Source organism: Molothrus aeneus, chromosome Z, assembly GCF_037042795.1.
Source record: "Molothrus aeneus isolate 106 chromosome Z, BPBGC_Maene_1.0, whole genome shotgun sequence".
NCBI classification, from domain to species: Eukaryota; Metazoa; Chordata; class Aves; order Passeriformes; family Icteridae; genus Molothrus; species Molothrus aeneus.
The window spans coordinates 27,810,765-27,822,157 of record NC_089680.1 but is presented as its reverse complement, the minus strand read 5'-3'; the positions used below and the strand labels follow the sequence as shown (position 1 = coordinate 27,822,157).

Sequence of the window (11,393 nt, the reverse complement as noted above, 5' to 3'; positions counted from 1 at the left end):
GAGGTGGGACAGAACTAGTGCACACACACACTTTTTGCTTAAAAAACAACCGTACCTTTTTTCTTTGGCCCAGCTAACACACTCACTACTGTGCAGCCAGACCGCAGCAAGGACGCACTGCTTGTTTGCCGTGGCTGTACGAGGCCAGATCTGTCCCTCACGCTCGCTGATCCCAAGCCCTCCAGCTTTCACCTGGGCGGGCTCCCACAGACGGAGACTTGTGGGAGACAAGAAAAGCCCTCGCTGCCCACACCGACTGTCGAGCAGGCAGCAGGGGCGAAGAGCAGCGCTCGCCTGCTCGGCAGCGGTTCCGCTTCTCGCACTGACAAAACCCTGGTGCCCTCTCTAGTGCCGACGGAACCTGAGAGAGCTCCAGATGAGTTTCGATCTCAAGCACATACGTGACTCAAGGGGATGGTACTGTGTGTAGGGCCAAGAGCTGGACGCGATGACCCACGTGTGTCCCTTGCCCTTTCCAAGTCAGAGTATGCTGCGATTCTGCGATGAGGGGGCTGCCGCCTGCACGGGCGAGCTGCGCGACGCCTGCCCTGCGGCCGCACGGTGTCTCTGCGGGCCGAAGGACGCGCCGCCCCGCCCGGCACGCCGAGCCCCGCCGGAGCGGCCGCGCCTTGCTGGGGCAGCGCGGCGGGACCCGCCCCGCCCGCAGCCGCGCGATGACGTGCGCGGCGGGAGCGCCGCCCAGCCGGAGGCAGCGGCCAGAGCGCGGGTCGGCGCGGAGCTGCCGCCGCGTCCCCCAGCCGGCGCCGCCGTGCATGGGGAGGGAGCGGGCGGGACGCTGCCTGCGCGCCGCGCTGCACAGCCACGGCCGCGGTGAGTGGGGCTGGCAGCGCCCGCCCGCCGGCGGGGCCCAGGGGGTGGCCGGGGTGGCGGCTGCACCGGCGTGTCCCGAGCCCCGTCCCGCGGGCGGGGGCTCAGCCCCGGCGGGCGGGGGCGGGCGGGCGCTCGGGGGGCGGGCGACCCTGCCCGCCAAGCGCTGTGAGCGGGGCACCGCGCTGGCTTCCTCCCCCTCCGTAAACAGGGCTCCCGGGGGGCGGGCCGGGGCCGACCTGGGCGGCGGGGAAGCTGGAAGTGTGGCTGCCGCGCCTCTTCGGTGGAGGTGCTGTGTGTTGCGGGAGAACTTCCTCGCGAATACTTATTTGTGCCGTTAAAAAAAAATCTCTTCGCAGAAGGAGGGCAAACAGTCACGAAAAACCACACTTGTGGTTTTTCTCTGTAAGTGTCTGTTGAATTTGCATCTGCGTGGGGAAGTGTTCCGTTAGGTGTGGGTTGTGAATTAATGGATTTGATTAATTTGCAGAAGATAATTTTTTCTTTTAAGAAAAGAATTTCAGATAAAACTTCCTCAGATTTTTTTTTTTTTTTTTTTTTTTTTTTTTTTTTTTGCGACTGAAGTCTAATTAGAACCTGATTGTGGCATTGTCTTCAAATTTTTCACTTCTGCAATCAGTCACAGGTGAGAAAATAACACCTTCCTTTGGTTATTCATAAATTGTGTTATGCTGGGATTTGCTGACTGTATTCCTTCTGGTTGCTGTACAGAAGTGGGAAGATTGTAACGGCTATTGACAATTTTGAGTGTAATTTTGTACTTGAGATTATTTGCTTTGTGATCATTGTTTCTGACATCTTAGCTCTGTAAAGCTTACCAATTTATTATCTCTTAATTTGTTCTGTTACTAATTAAATGTAACATGTATGTAAGTAGGTGGGAGAGAAGTATTTATTAAGTTTCTATTTTATGGAAAATCAGTATTGACAGATGACTACAGAGAGACTCTGTGCACACTTAAGGGTATTTTGGATCAGTTATATGGATTAACTTTCTTTTCCTTCCCTGCATCTCAGTCTTCTTCATAACTGATATGGTGCTAATACTGTAGTGATGTTCTTTGGGCATGCCTATTTTTCTTCCCTTTTTAGAAAAGTAATTTAAGGATTCAGTAGGAATACAGTAGCCACTACTGTGTTCTGCTTGATGAAAATGCATCCTGTGTGACTTACATGGTGTAAGTCTAGACTCTTGAATTAAACAACTTCAGTATTATTATATGAAATAGCAGGGATTTTAAGCTGTGGTGGACTTTCCAGAGAAGCCTAAATTTGACCTATTTGCAGATTTTCATTTTTTGTAAGCACCAATGACAGCAACATGGGGAAGGAGTATTTGCTGCTGGAAGGGGAAGTTGTAATGAGCAAGAAGTACATGGAATGCAGAAAATGGTCCAACATCCTTGTTGGTTGAATCAGACTGACTACAACTGCAGAATGGAAAATGAAAGGAGATTGCTACTGCTTTTTACTTGTTGCTGTTCAAAATTATGATTATGCTAATAAAAAGTTGAAATCTCTGTAGAATAACCATTTCCAAACTATGTGGAGGTAGTGTTATGCATGACCACAGAATAGTACTAAAGTGAGTGTTACTGCCATGTTGTGTTAGCAGTGGCGTCATCTTTCTGAAGTTAGGAGAAAAGCAATTGCTGAATGAGATTGTTGCTTTGCCATTGGTCTCTTTTTATTTCAGCTTTGGGACATTTTTACAGTATGATCTTATGTAAACAACTTCAGTATTATTATATGAAATAGCAGGGATTTTAAGCTGTGGTGGACTTTCCAGAGAAGCCTAAATTTGACCTATTTGCAGATTTTCATTTTTTGTAAGCACCAATGACAGCAACATGGGGAAGGAATATTTGCTGTCATCATCTTTCTGAAGTTAGGAGAAAAGCAATTGCTTAATGAGGTTGTTGCTTTGCCATTGGTTTCTTTTTATTTCAGCTTTGGGACATTTTTACAGTATGATCTTATGTAAACAAAAGCTAAGTGATGATGTTTGCAGTTACAAGAAATAACCTGAGATCTCATCTGAAAGAGCCTTAAAAGGGAAATAAACACAATTCAGAAATGTAGTAGTATTAAACTGAGACAGTAATTAAACGGTGTTCATTATGAATAGAAGAGTATCAAAAGTTACAAACTTGCAATTAAAAAGCAGTTAACAGAATTGACCATGCAATAATAGAAAAATAAAAGTATTTGTTCTAAAAAATGTTATTCTAAAAATAAAAAAACAACTGGAATAAGGTGACCAAAATCTGGTGGCTTTTTTTAGAAAAGTAACTGGAACTTTAAGTAGGGGGTTGAACTAGATGACCTCCTGCAGTGCCTTTCAACCCAAATTATCCTATCCTAGTGCTCCTGTTCTGTTACAGACTAGCATTTTTCTTGTAACACACCTGCTACTTTTTACCTAGGCTTGCATGCAAATGTTAGCCCTATCATTAGGCAAGTACTCAGCTATATTTTCTCATTTGACTTAATAGAGCTGCTGTTTCGAAACCTCTGACCCTGGCTGTGCACTGATTTTGGTGGGTTCTTTATGTATTCATGTCTCCCATGGGGTTCTCAGCAAGAGGCCAGTAAGATGACTAATACGAGTAATACTAGCCTGATCTGAGTCAACATTTGAGCTCATGCTTACGTTTGTATTTAACTTGTTTCAGTTACAATTTCTTTATCAAAAGTTGAATGAGGAGCTTTCTTGAATTTCTGAATATGACATTTTAAAATTATTCTGTGAGATAGATCAGTCTTCATGCAAATGTGAAAAACTGTACAAAAATGTGAATATACAAAGAAGCTTCTTTGTAGTAGTTCTGCTGAAGGAACGGTGATCCAGTTTTCTTTGCTGCATACAAATACATGCTTTCTGCTGTATACTGTGTTCGTCTAGAGAGTAGACTGTATGTCTCACTTAAATTGGTTGTGCGCAACAGTACAGTGACAGCTACAAGGTACAAGTGTAAGGTAGGTTGTCACTGTCAGTTGCAACCTGTAAGATGCTCAAAGAAAAAGGGTGGTGCCTCACTCAAATGTCAAGCCCTGTGGGTTATGCAATTCTGGATGCAGAGAGGTCTGGTTCACGTGGACAATGATAACCCCCCTGTGTTATGTAGAATGACTTGCCTAGAAGGCAATTGTCCATCTAATTTTGGTTATGTAGTTACTGTTTCACACAGTCAAAGCTGAATCTTTAAATCTGATTTGTAGGAAAAAACCTGTCCAGTCTGGTGCAGGCACCTATTGATTTAAAATCAATAGAAACATTGTCCTTTTCTGAGGTGAGTTTTCTCTGCATCTGTCTTTGACTATGACTAGCATTACGTGGTTCCTTTTGTTGTTAGTAGTTTGCTTTTAAATCATGGTTGCACATTTCCTTATATTAGGAAGGGAGGCGTTAGCTCTTGCTGCTTAGATTTTCTGTCTTCTTGGTTTTCTTCTGGTTTTGTGTGATGCTGTTTTTGCAGGGAAGGGGGGTATATGTGTGCATTTTTTTTTCCTTAGAGTCTTTAGTATTTGTTCATAGCTTATACAAATCTATGAACTAATTCTGTTTTTCTGTGGTTTTTGTGATGTCACAAAAGACAGTATTCCAGGTGAATTGAGAATGTTTTCAATATCTTTCCTCTCTTCATCAGAACACTTTTTCTTGTCTCTTGTGTGCCTGTATTAAGCAGAGATTCTGCTGAGCTGCACATCCTGTGAATTGTTTTTTGTTTATCTGCTTACATTTGGCTTAAAATGTAATGTCGCGTGCGAATAACTGCAAGTTTTTCTTTCAGGGGTATATTATTTTATGTTTGTTGACATCAGATGTTATCTGTCTTTTTTTTTTTTTGCTTGGCTAGCTCTCAGTTTTGATCTTGCTCAAGTCTCATGTAAGCCGGTTATCACCAAAGTTGTTTTTAGGCTAGGACTTTGAAAGTGCTTATATGCTTGCATAAATATGTGTGGTGTGGTATTTCATGCAGCCCCATGTGGGATCTTTTCTGATGTTTACCCCAGTTCTTAATCTATGTGTTGTTCATGGTAAGGTTTTTTATCGACAGTTCAGTGGAGCTGATTTAGCTGGTATTACCTTTATCATTCTACTTATGTGCTTGAGCAGCTGCAGTAGGTTTCAGTACTTAAGAAAGTCTTTTACGGATGTTTTAATTAAATGGATTCACTATACATGTTCAAAGTATTGTGATTAAAGTTATTAGCATGTGTAATTAAAACTTTTAAAATGCTTCTTTATGTGACTTTATTGGTCTCAAGGATTCATTTTTTGTAGTATTTAGTGAGAGTAACTATCAAATCAGTTTAAATCAGTTTTTTAGACCTTTTTTCGCACAGTCTATATCATTCTGTTTACCAGAAACTATGCAGGAATTTTGAGAGTTTTTTTGGTGAGCAGATAATATGTTAGAAGAATCGTGTTAGCGTACAAGTCTAGTATGCTTTAAATGACTATTTTCCATCTCTGATATCTGTTAGTCTTGTTTGACTGCAAGGATTTCATAGTTATGACAAAAATGTTCATCACTATTCATTATTTCATAATACTGGCTATGGCTTGGGTTTCTAGTACTGTCAGATATTTTCTTAGTAAGAAACCTTTGCCTTCTAAATATCCAGTGTTGATAGATAAAGATACATTTGGTACCTGTACTTATCAAACCGTTTTTAGAGGCCTCAGTTATTCAAGTCCATTTAGATTGGGAGGCCTTTTAATTTCAACATGAAATTAAGGGATTACTTACATGGATTCAGATATGGAGGTATAGGTTGCAGGTGATGTTTGGGTTATGTATTAGGTAAAATTTGACTGGGAGACTAATGCAAGACCATTTGAGGACAAAGACAGTTGGAAAACAAACATTAATTCCTAATGAAAGAGAGGTTTATAAACTATAGAGAGAGAATTATAAACCATGAAGTCACAAAGATCTAAGAATAAGGTGGAGTTGTAGTTTTATCATGTGTATTAACTGTTTCTCTTAAGCTGTCTTTGTTCTCAAAACTTTTCTTTCCTTAGCCTCTCACAAACACTGGAATCTGCTGCTTCCTCGGTTGTATAAACACAACAGTTTTTTATTGGTCTGTGCTGTAAACTGTATCACAAGTGACCTAAGTTAAAATTAATTTTTTTTGTCTCATTTGGAACAAGTGGCATGAGGGAAAGGGAGCGGACAGGATAACTTCTTAAGCTGGCTTGCAGTGTCAGAGAAAATGTTGTGTAATCGCATCCTGGATAACCCCAAAGATGGACTGAGCTACAAAAGAAATGTTGGGTTCCCAGTGGAATTGGAGGGCACTGGATTGCACAAAACCCAGATCCTCAGCTGTGGGCAGTAAAGCTTGTGTCAATCCAACAGCTGGCTCCCAAAAGACAGACTTTGGAACTACTCTAACAACTGAGTAAATAGGTGCATGGTTATCTTTTAATTGCCGCATACCTGGGTCTTCATAAACCTTTGTAACTATGCTCTCTGTCAGGGAGCTTGTGAAAATGTACTTCTGGCTGCTTTTCTCCTAACCTGGTTTCTTCAGTTAAAGGTGATTTCAAGGTAACATTAGGGCATTCTATTCTGATGTATCTTCTCTTCCCTAAAATTGGAGACTAGCCCACTAAAACCATGTTTTGGACATTGCAAGGAGGATGGACATGTACTGAATTGCAGTGAGTATTTCATAAACATGCTTGCAGAAGCTGGGGATAAGCATGTTAGATTTAAGTTTGTGATAGCAAGAGTGCAAAACTTAGTAAAACATACAGGCACTGTGCAAAGTGGGTGTGAAAATGAACTGGAGTCTTCAGTTTTCATTGTTATGCATTGGCAGACCTAAAACCAGTGTGATGAAATAGGTGTACATCAAAGTGGAGAATAAATAAACCAGAGAACTTATTTGACTGAGGTGTAATGACCAGAATCACTCAGAAACAAATGAATTTGAAGCTAGGTTTGCAATGTAGTTGCATGTGTGATTGTAACATACATAGGTGTACCTGAACTTGTTCATATTTCAGCAGTTGGAAGCCACAGCAGCTTAAACCATACAGGACACTGAATGTTTCTCATGGCCTTTGCTACCCAACGTGGTGCACATGTATTAGCAGTGTTTAGAAGGATATCTTCAGACTGCAGCACTCTTAAGCCATCCCATAATTTTCTTGGGCTTTGGTATTTTTTCCAGGTTTCTTTCCAAAGAGCTCTGCCACTTGCTGAGATTGCTATCTTATTGTCCTGGTTTCAGCTAAGACAGAGTTAATTTTTCTGCAGTAGCAGTGAGGGGGTAGAGCCTGGGCCCATGTGGCAATGTCTAGGTTCTTATTCTATACCATGCACTTCATCCTGTTGGAAGTAGGGTGATCTCACTTCTGGAAAGAAGGGTGTGGCATCAGGTCAAGAAGAAGTGTGGTGGGAAGAGGGAACCTGGGGTCTTTAGGGAGTGTTTTGCATGTAAATCACCCTCTTTTGTACACCTCTGTTATTAATACTGTTGCTGTTACTGTCCATTTTCTTATCTCATTGCTGTTTCCAGTAAATTGTTCTTACATCAACCAGTAATCTCTGCCTTTTGTTTTTTTCACTGGAGTGGGGACATGGAGGGAGCAGCCAGGGTTTCTTTTTAGTGGGAGTTCCAAACTGGGAATACTATTTCTAAATTATGACACTGATCAATAATTCTGCCAGTGAACCCACAAAGCTGAATTTTAAATTCACTTTGGAATGCAAAAATGTTTTTACTTTGTTTTTTGAAAGAGATTATAGTATTTGGCAATTTTTATGGTGTTTTGACACATAATTTTTTCAAACTTTTGAACCTGATGTAAAAATTTTTTGGTAGGTTGATAATACATGATGTCTTCTTGTAGTTTGTTATGCTGTGATGTGGTTGTGCAGTTGTTATAACTATGCAGGGTGGTGAAATAATATTTTTTAGTCAGACTTTTTAGAAGGATATTTGAAGTTTGTCATGACTTGATATTACAGCCATTATCTGCATGCCATAATATGCTAGAAGGCATTGACTGTCTGGTTTCTTATCCGTGCAGTAGACTTGTGGACTGCTCAACCAAATTCTATGGAAGGCCTTTGAGCAGCTTTATATTTAGGTTTTCTGAAACCATTTCTGCAAATACTGAACAAGCATTAGTTTTGAACAGCATATAGGGCACTTGGTGCTTTGTCCTAGTGTGTCAAACTATTTTGCTCCCTCTCCAACATCTGTAGTATGTCTTGGGTAGAAAACTCAGTATTATTTTGAGTTGATGCAACATAGCTTAAGCATTTCTAAGTGAGAATGCCTAAAGGGAAGTCACCTTGAGTGCCCTTTATCATGCAGTTAATGGGTTAAATATCCGTGAAGCCAGGAAAAGTGATGGTCCCCTTTCGTGCTCAGGGGATGTGCAGAATGAAAACAAGAGCACGTCATCCCTGATTTTCAGGGGACAAGCAGCTAATAGATACGAAAAGGATTTCTTTAAATTATTGTTTGTTTTAAAGAAAACTATTTGGAGGTTGTAGTTACAATTCTGCTAAAGCCTAAATTTAGTCAAATGTTGTAACTTTTAGTTAAAGACAGATACTGTATAGAACCACAGAATAATTTAGTGAAGTGGGACCTCAGTTGCTTTCTGCTTCAAAGTTCTGCATAAAGTAGAACTTTGGGTCAGTTAGGAGGTCATAACAGGTATAAAAGCTGTATCCAGGAAGGTCATAAAAATCTCCAAGGATGGAGATAACATGTTGACCATTGGGCCATCATCTGGATGTCAAACATTCTCTTTATTTCCTCTCTGAACATTTTGTGTTTCAACTTGCTCCTGTTGTCTCTTGTCCTGTGGATGGAGGACAAGAGCTTGGCTCCATCTTTTGAATAACTTCCATGTTGGTCCTGGGGACTGCTGTTAGGCTCCCCCAGTCTCATCCAGGTGGAATAGACCCTACTTCCTAGTCTGTCCTCATAGGGTCTATGCTACAGCCTCCAACAGTGTTGGTGGCCTGTGCTGTGAACTTGTTCCCATTTGCCAGTGTTTTTTTTTCTATGTTAGGGCAGTGGAATAAGACCTAGATTCAGAATTTTAAATTCAGCTAAGATGTGAATACTGACAAATTCCTAAATAAAGGCCAGGACAGTAGGTGGCCAGAGACTTTGCCACAACCAAACTGGGAATATATTCTTCCCCCAGTTTGTGTAAAAATAACCATGTGATGATGAATGATGATTGGTTTAAATCCTTGAAGGATACTGTGACCAGAAACAGGCTGTTCAGCTCATGTAATTAACTGAACGTTCATTCTTTATTGAACTGCATAGTTTGAAAAACGTAGTATGTTTTGTATGAATTTATTTTGTTCTCTAACTTTTCATTGTAAGTATTGTATTTAATAATGTCAACTGTAGTTTTTTTAATGGTTTCCTATGTTTTTGTTACATTTCAATTTTAGAAATGCAGTGTGCAAACAGTAAGTTAAAAATTACTGTAGTTGGAAACTGTAGCAAATGTGCTCTTTGGCATAATTTAATTAATTAAAATTCAAAGTCTAGATTGAACTCATTAAATTCCATCTCTTCTTACATAAAAATGCACCATAATGTGTCTTGTTTAATTAAAAACATTAGTGCAGAGAACTATTTGGCTCCTTGAGTGATAAAACACATGGAACAACAGTTTAAAAAGTAAATGTGCTACATGAATGGTTTATATTAAATATAAATATTTGATATTTCATTTCAGTCATAACTTAAAGAAGATATTTTTAATTTGAATTAATTAATTTGTCTGGCCGTTAGATTGCTGAGTACTTAATTATACATGACATGGATAGAACACATGTATTTATATTTCGAGGTTTTTTTGGTGTTTTTTGTTTGTTTTCTTTTTATTTTATCTTTGACTCTCTAAGATTCATGGACTGTTAAACCAGCTGGAACTTTTGGAGTGTTTCAGTCTTTTGTTTTTGTCAGGTCATTAAACTTCAACTTGTTGATACCAAAGCATTCTGTTTTGCTGGAATGAATGTCTTCTAGAACTGGTTACGAGGGTGTGCCAGTGCAGTTTGGTTCTTTGATCAAGCTGGATTCCTGAGTACAAGTTTACAAGTTTTAATATTTGCTTTTCTTAAGAGTTTCTCTGTGATCTCCTTGCATTCTAATGAAGTTAATTGTGGAATGCAGGTTTCTTCCCTGAAGAAACATATTTTTATTGTGGATCAGTGTGCCATTTTTTTGGCATCATTTAATGACCTCTAAATTTATTCAATAAGAGCTTGTACTAGTGATATTATTTGTGGCTAAAATTCTTCCATTTCTTACTGAAGTTTGCTCTTGTACTTGAGGAGCTAAGTATATACATAATATTAGAATACGTGCCTTGTTTCCACTTCTTTTTGGTTTCTATTGCTTTTTAGAGTTCATGTTCCTGACTCTTTTCTTATTATAATGACCTAAATTATTGGGCTGCTTTCTTGATTATGAAATATTAAGGTGAAAGAAGAAATTTTAAGAAACCCGGTTGTAAAGCAAAATAACATCTCAATTACTTCCCCTGTTAGGCATAGGTATATTTTCAGAGGCAGTAAACATGCAGGAATTATCACTATAGTATTATTGGTTGAAATAATATATAATAATATATTTACTTCTGGTTAAGAAGAAAATCCAATTTCTCATTGAACAGTTCTTTATAATACATTACAGCGATTCTAGAATACTTACCTGTTGTTTGGTACAGTATCTTTCTTATCTAGACATAATTTCCAGTTACTCACTCATTATTTAGAGGAAGAAAGTGAGCAAACAAAACTGCTGTACATCCTTTTGCTGTTAGGGAATTAAGGTGGTAAGTCATTGTCACCGATGACATTTACAGGAGAAAAAAGCGAAACTAAGGGAAGAAAGCATTAAAGCCTTTGTGGCAAAAACATACATGATGCAGCAGCAAGGTTAAATGGGCATGTAGACTCATTTGGTAAGCTTTTGGTAAGCTTACACAGCAAATGGTAGGAAAAATATGTTTGTTCAAAATGCTAATTTGAACTTTCTAATATGAATGATACTGCTCCGCACACAAGATAACTATTTTGAACTTAGAAATAAAAGAAGATGGTCATAGTCAAAGACATTGGAATATAATATGTATATTATAAAATATATATAAGGTCATAAGCATAATATAACCTTACTGTTTCTAAATGGTTATATTTCTAGTGTTGTAAGAAAAGGAATTTTTCTCTTTTATCACAACAGTAAAGATACTTCTGCATTCCTTTCTCAGAGTAGTGGAGCATGAGGTGAATTTACAGGCAGAAGCAGGAACTCAATAGGATTCTGGAAATAATATGGGCTTAAAGTAAGGCAGGAGCAAGAATGTAAACAGCTTTGTCTCTTTCCAGAGGCCTCTCTGTTCATTACCTTCTTACTATCTCTTTACTCTTTTTTTTTCAGAACTTTTCTCTCATGTTCAGCCACATCTCTTCTGTTGAGGCTTTGTTGCTTTCTTACATTTCTTCGTCTGATCACATTAATAAAACGGCCATTAG

The 11,393-nt window shown here is 39.4% G+C and overlaps 1 protein-coding gene across 1 annotated transcript in view; it reads left to right on the top strand.

The window, feature by feature from the left end:
• Positions 1-775: 775 nt before the first annotated feature.
• JAK2 (Janus kinase 2) overlaps positions 776-11,393 on the top strand; it is an 87,338-nt gene continuing 76,720 nt past the window's right edge. Inside the window, exons 1-2 of the mRNA XM_066568922.1 lie at positions 776-831; positions 1,414-1,474. The gene's annotated coding sequence lies outside the window, so the exon portion shown is untranslated. The remainder of the gene's footprint in view (positions 832-1,413; positions 1,475-11,393) is intronic.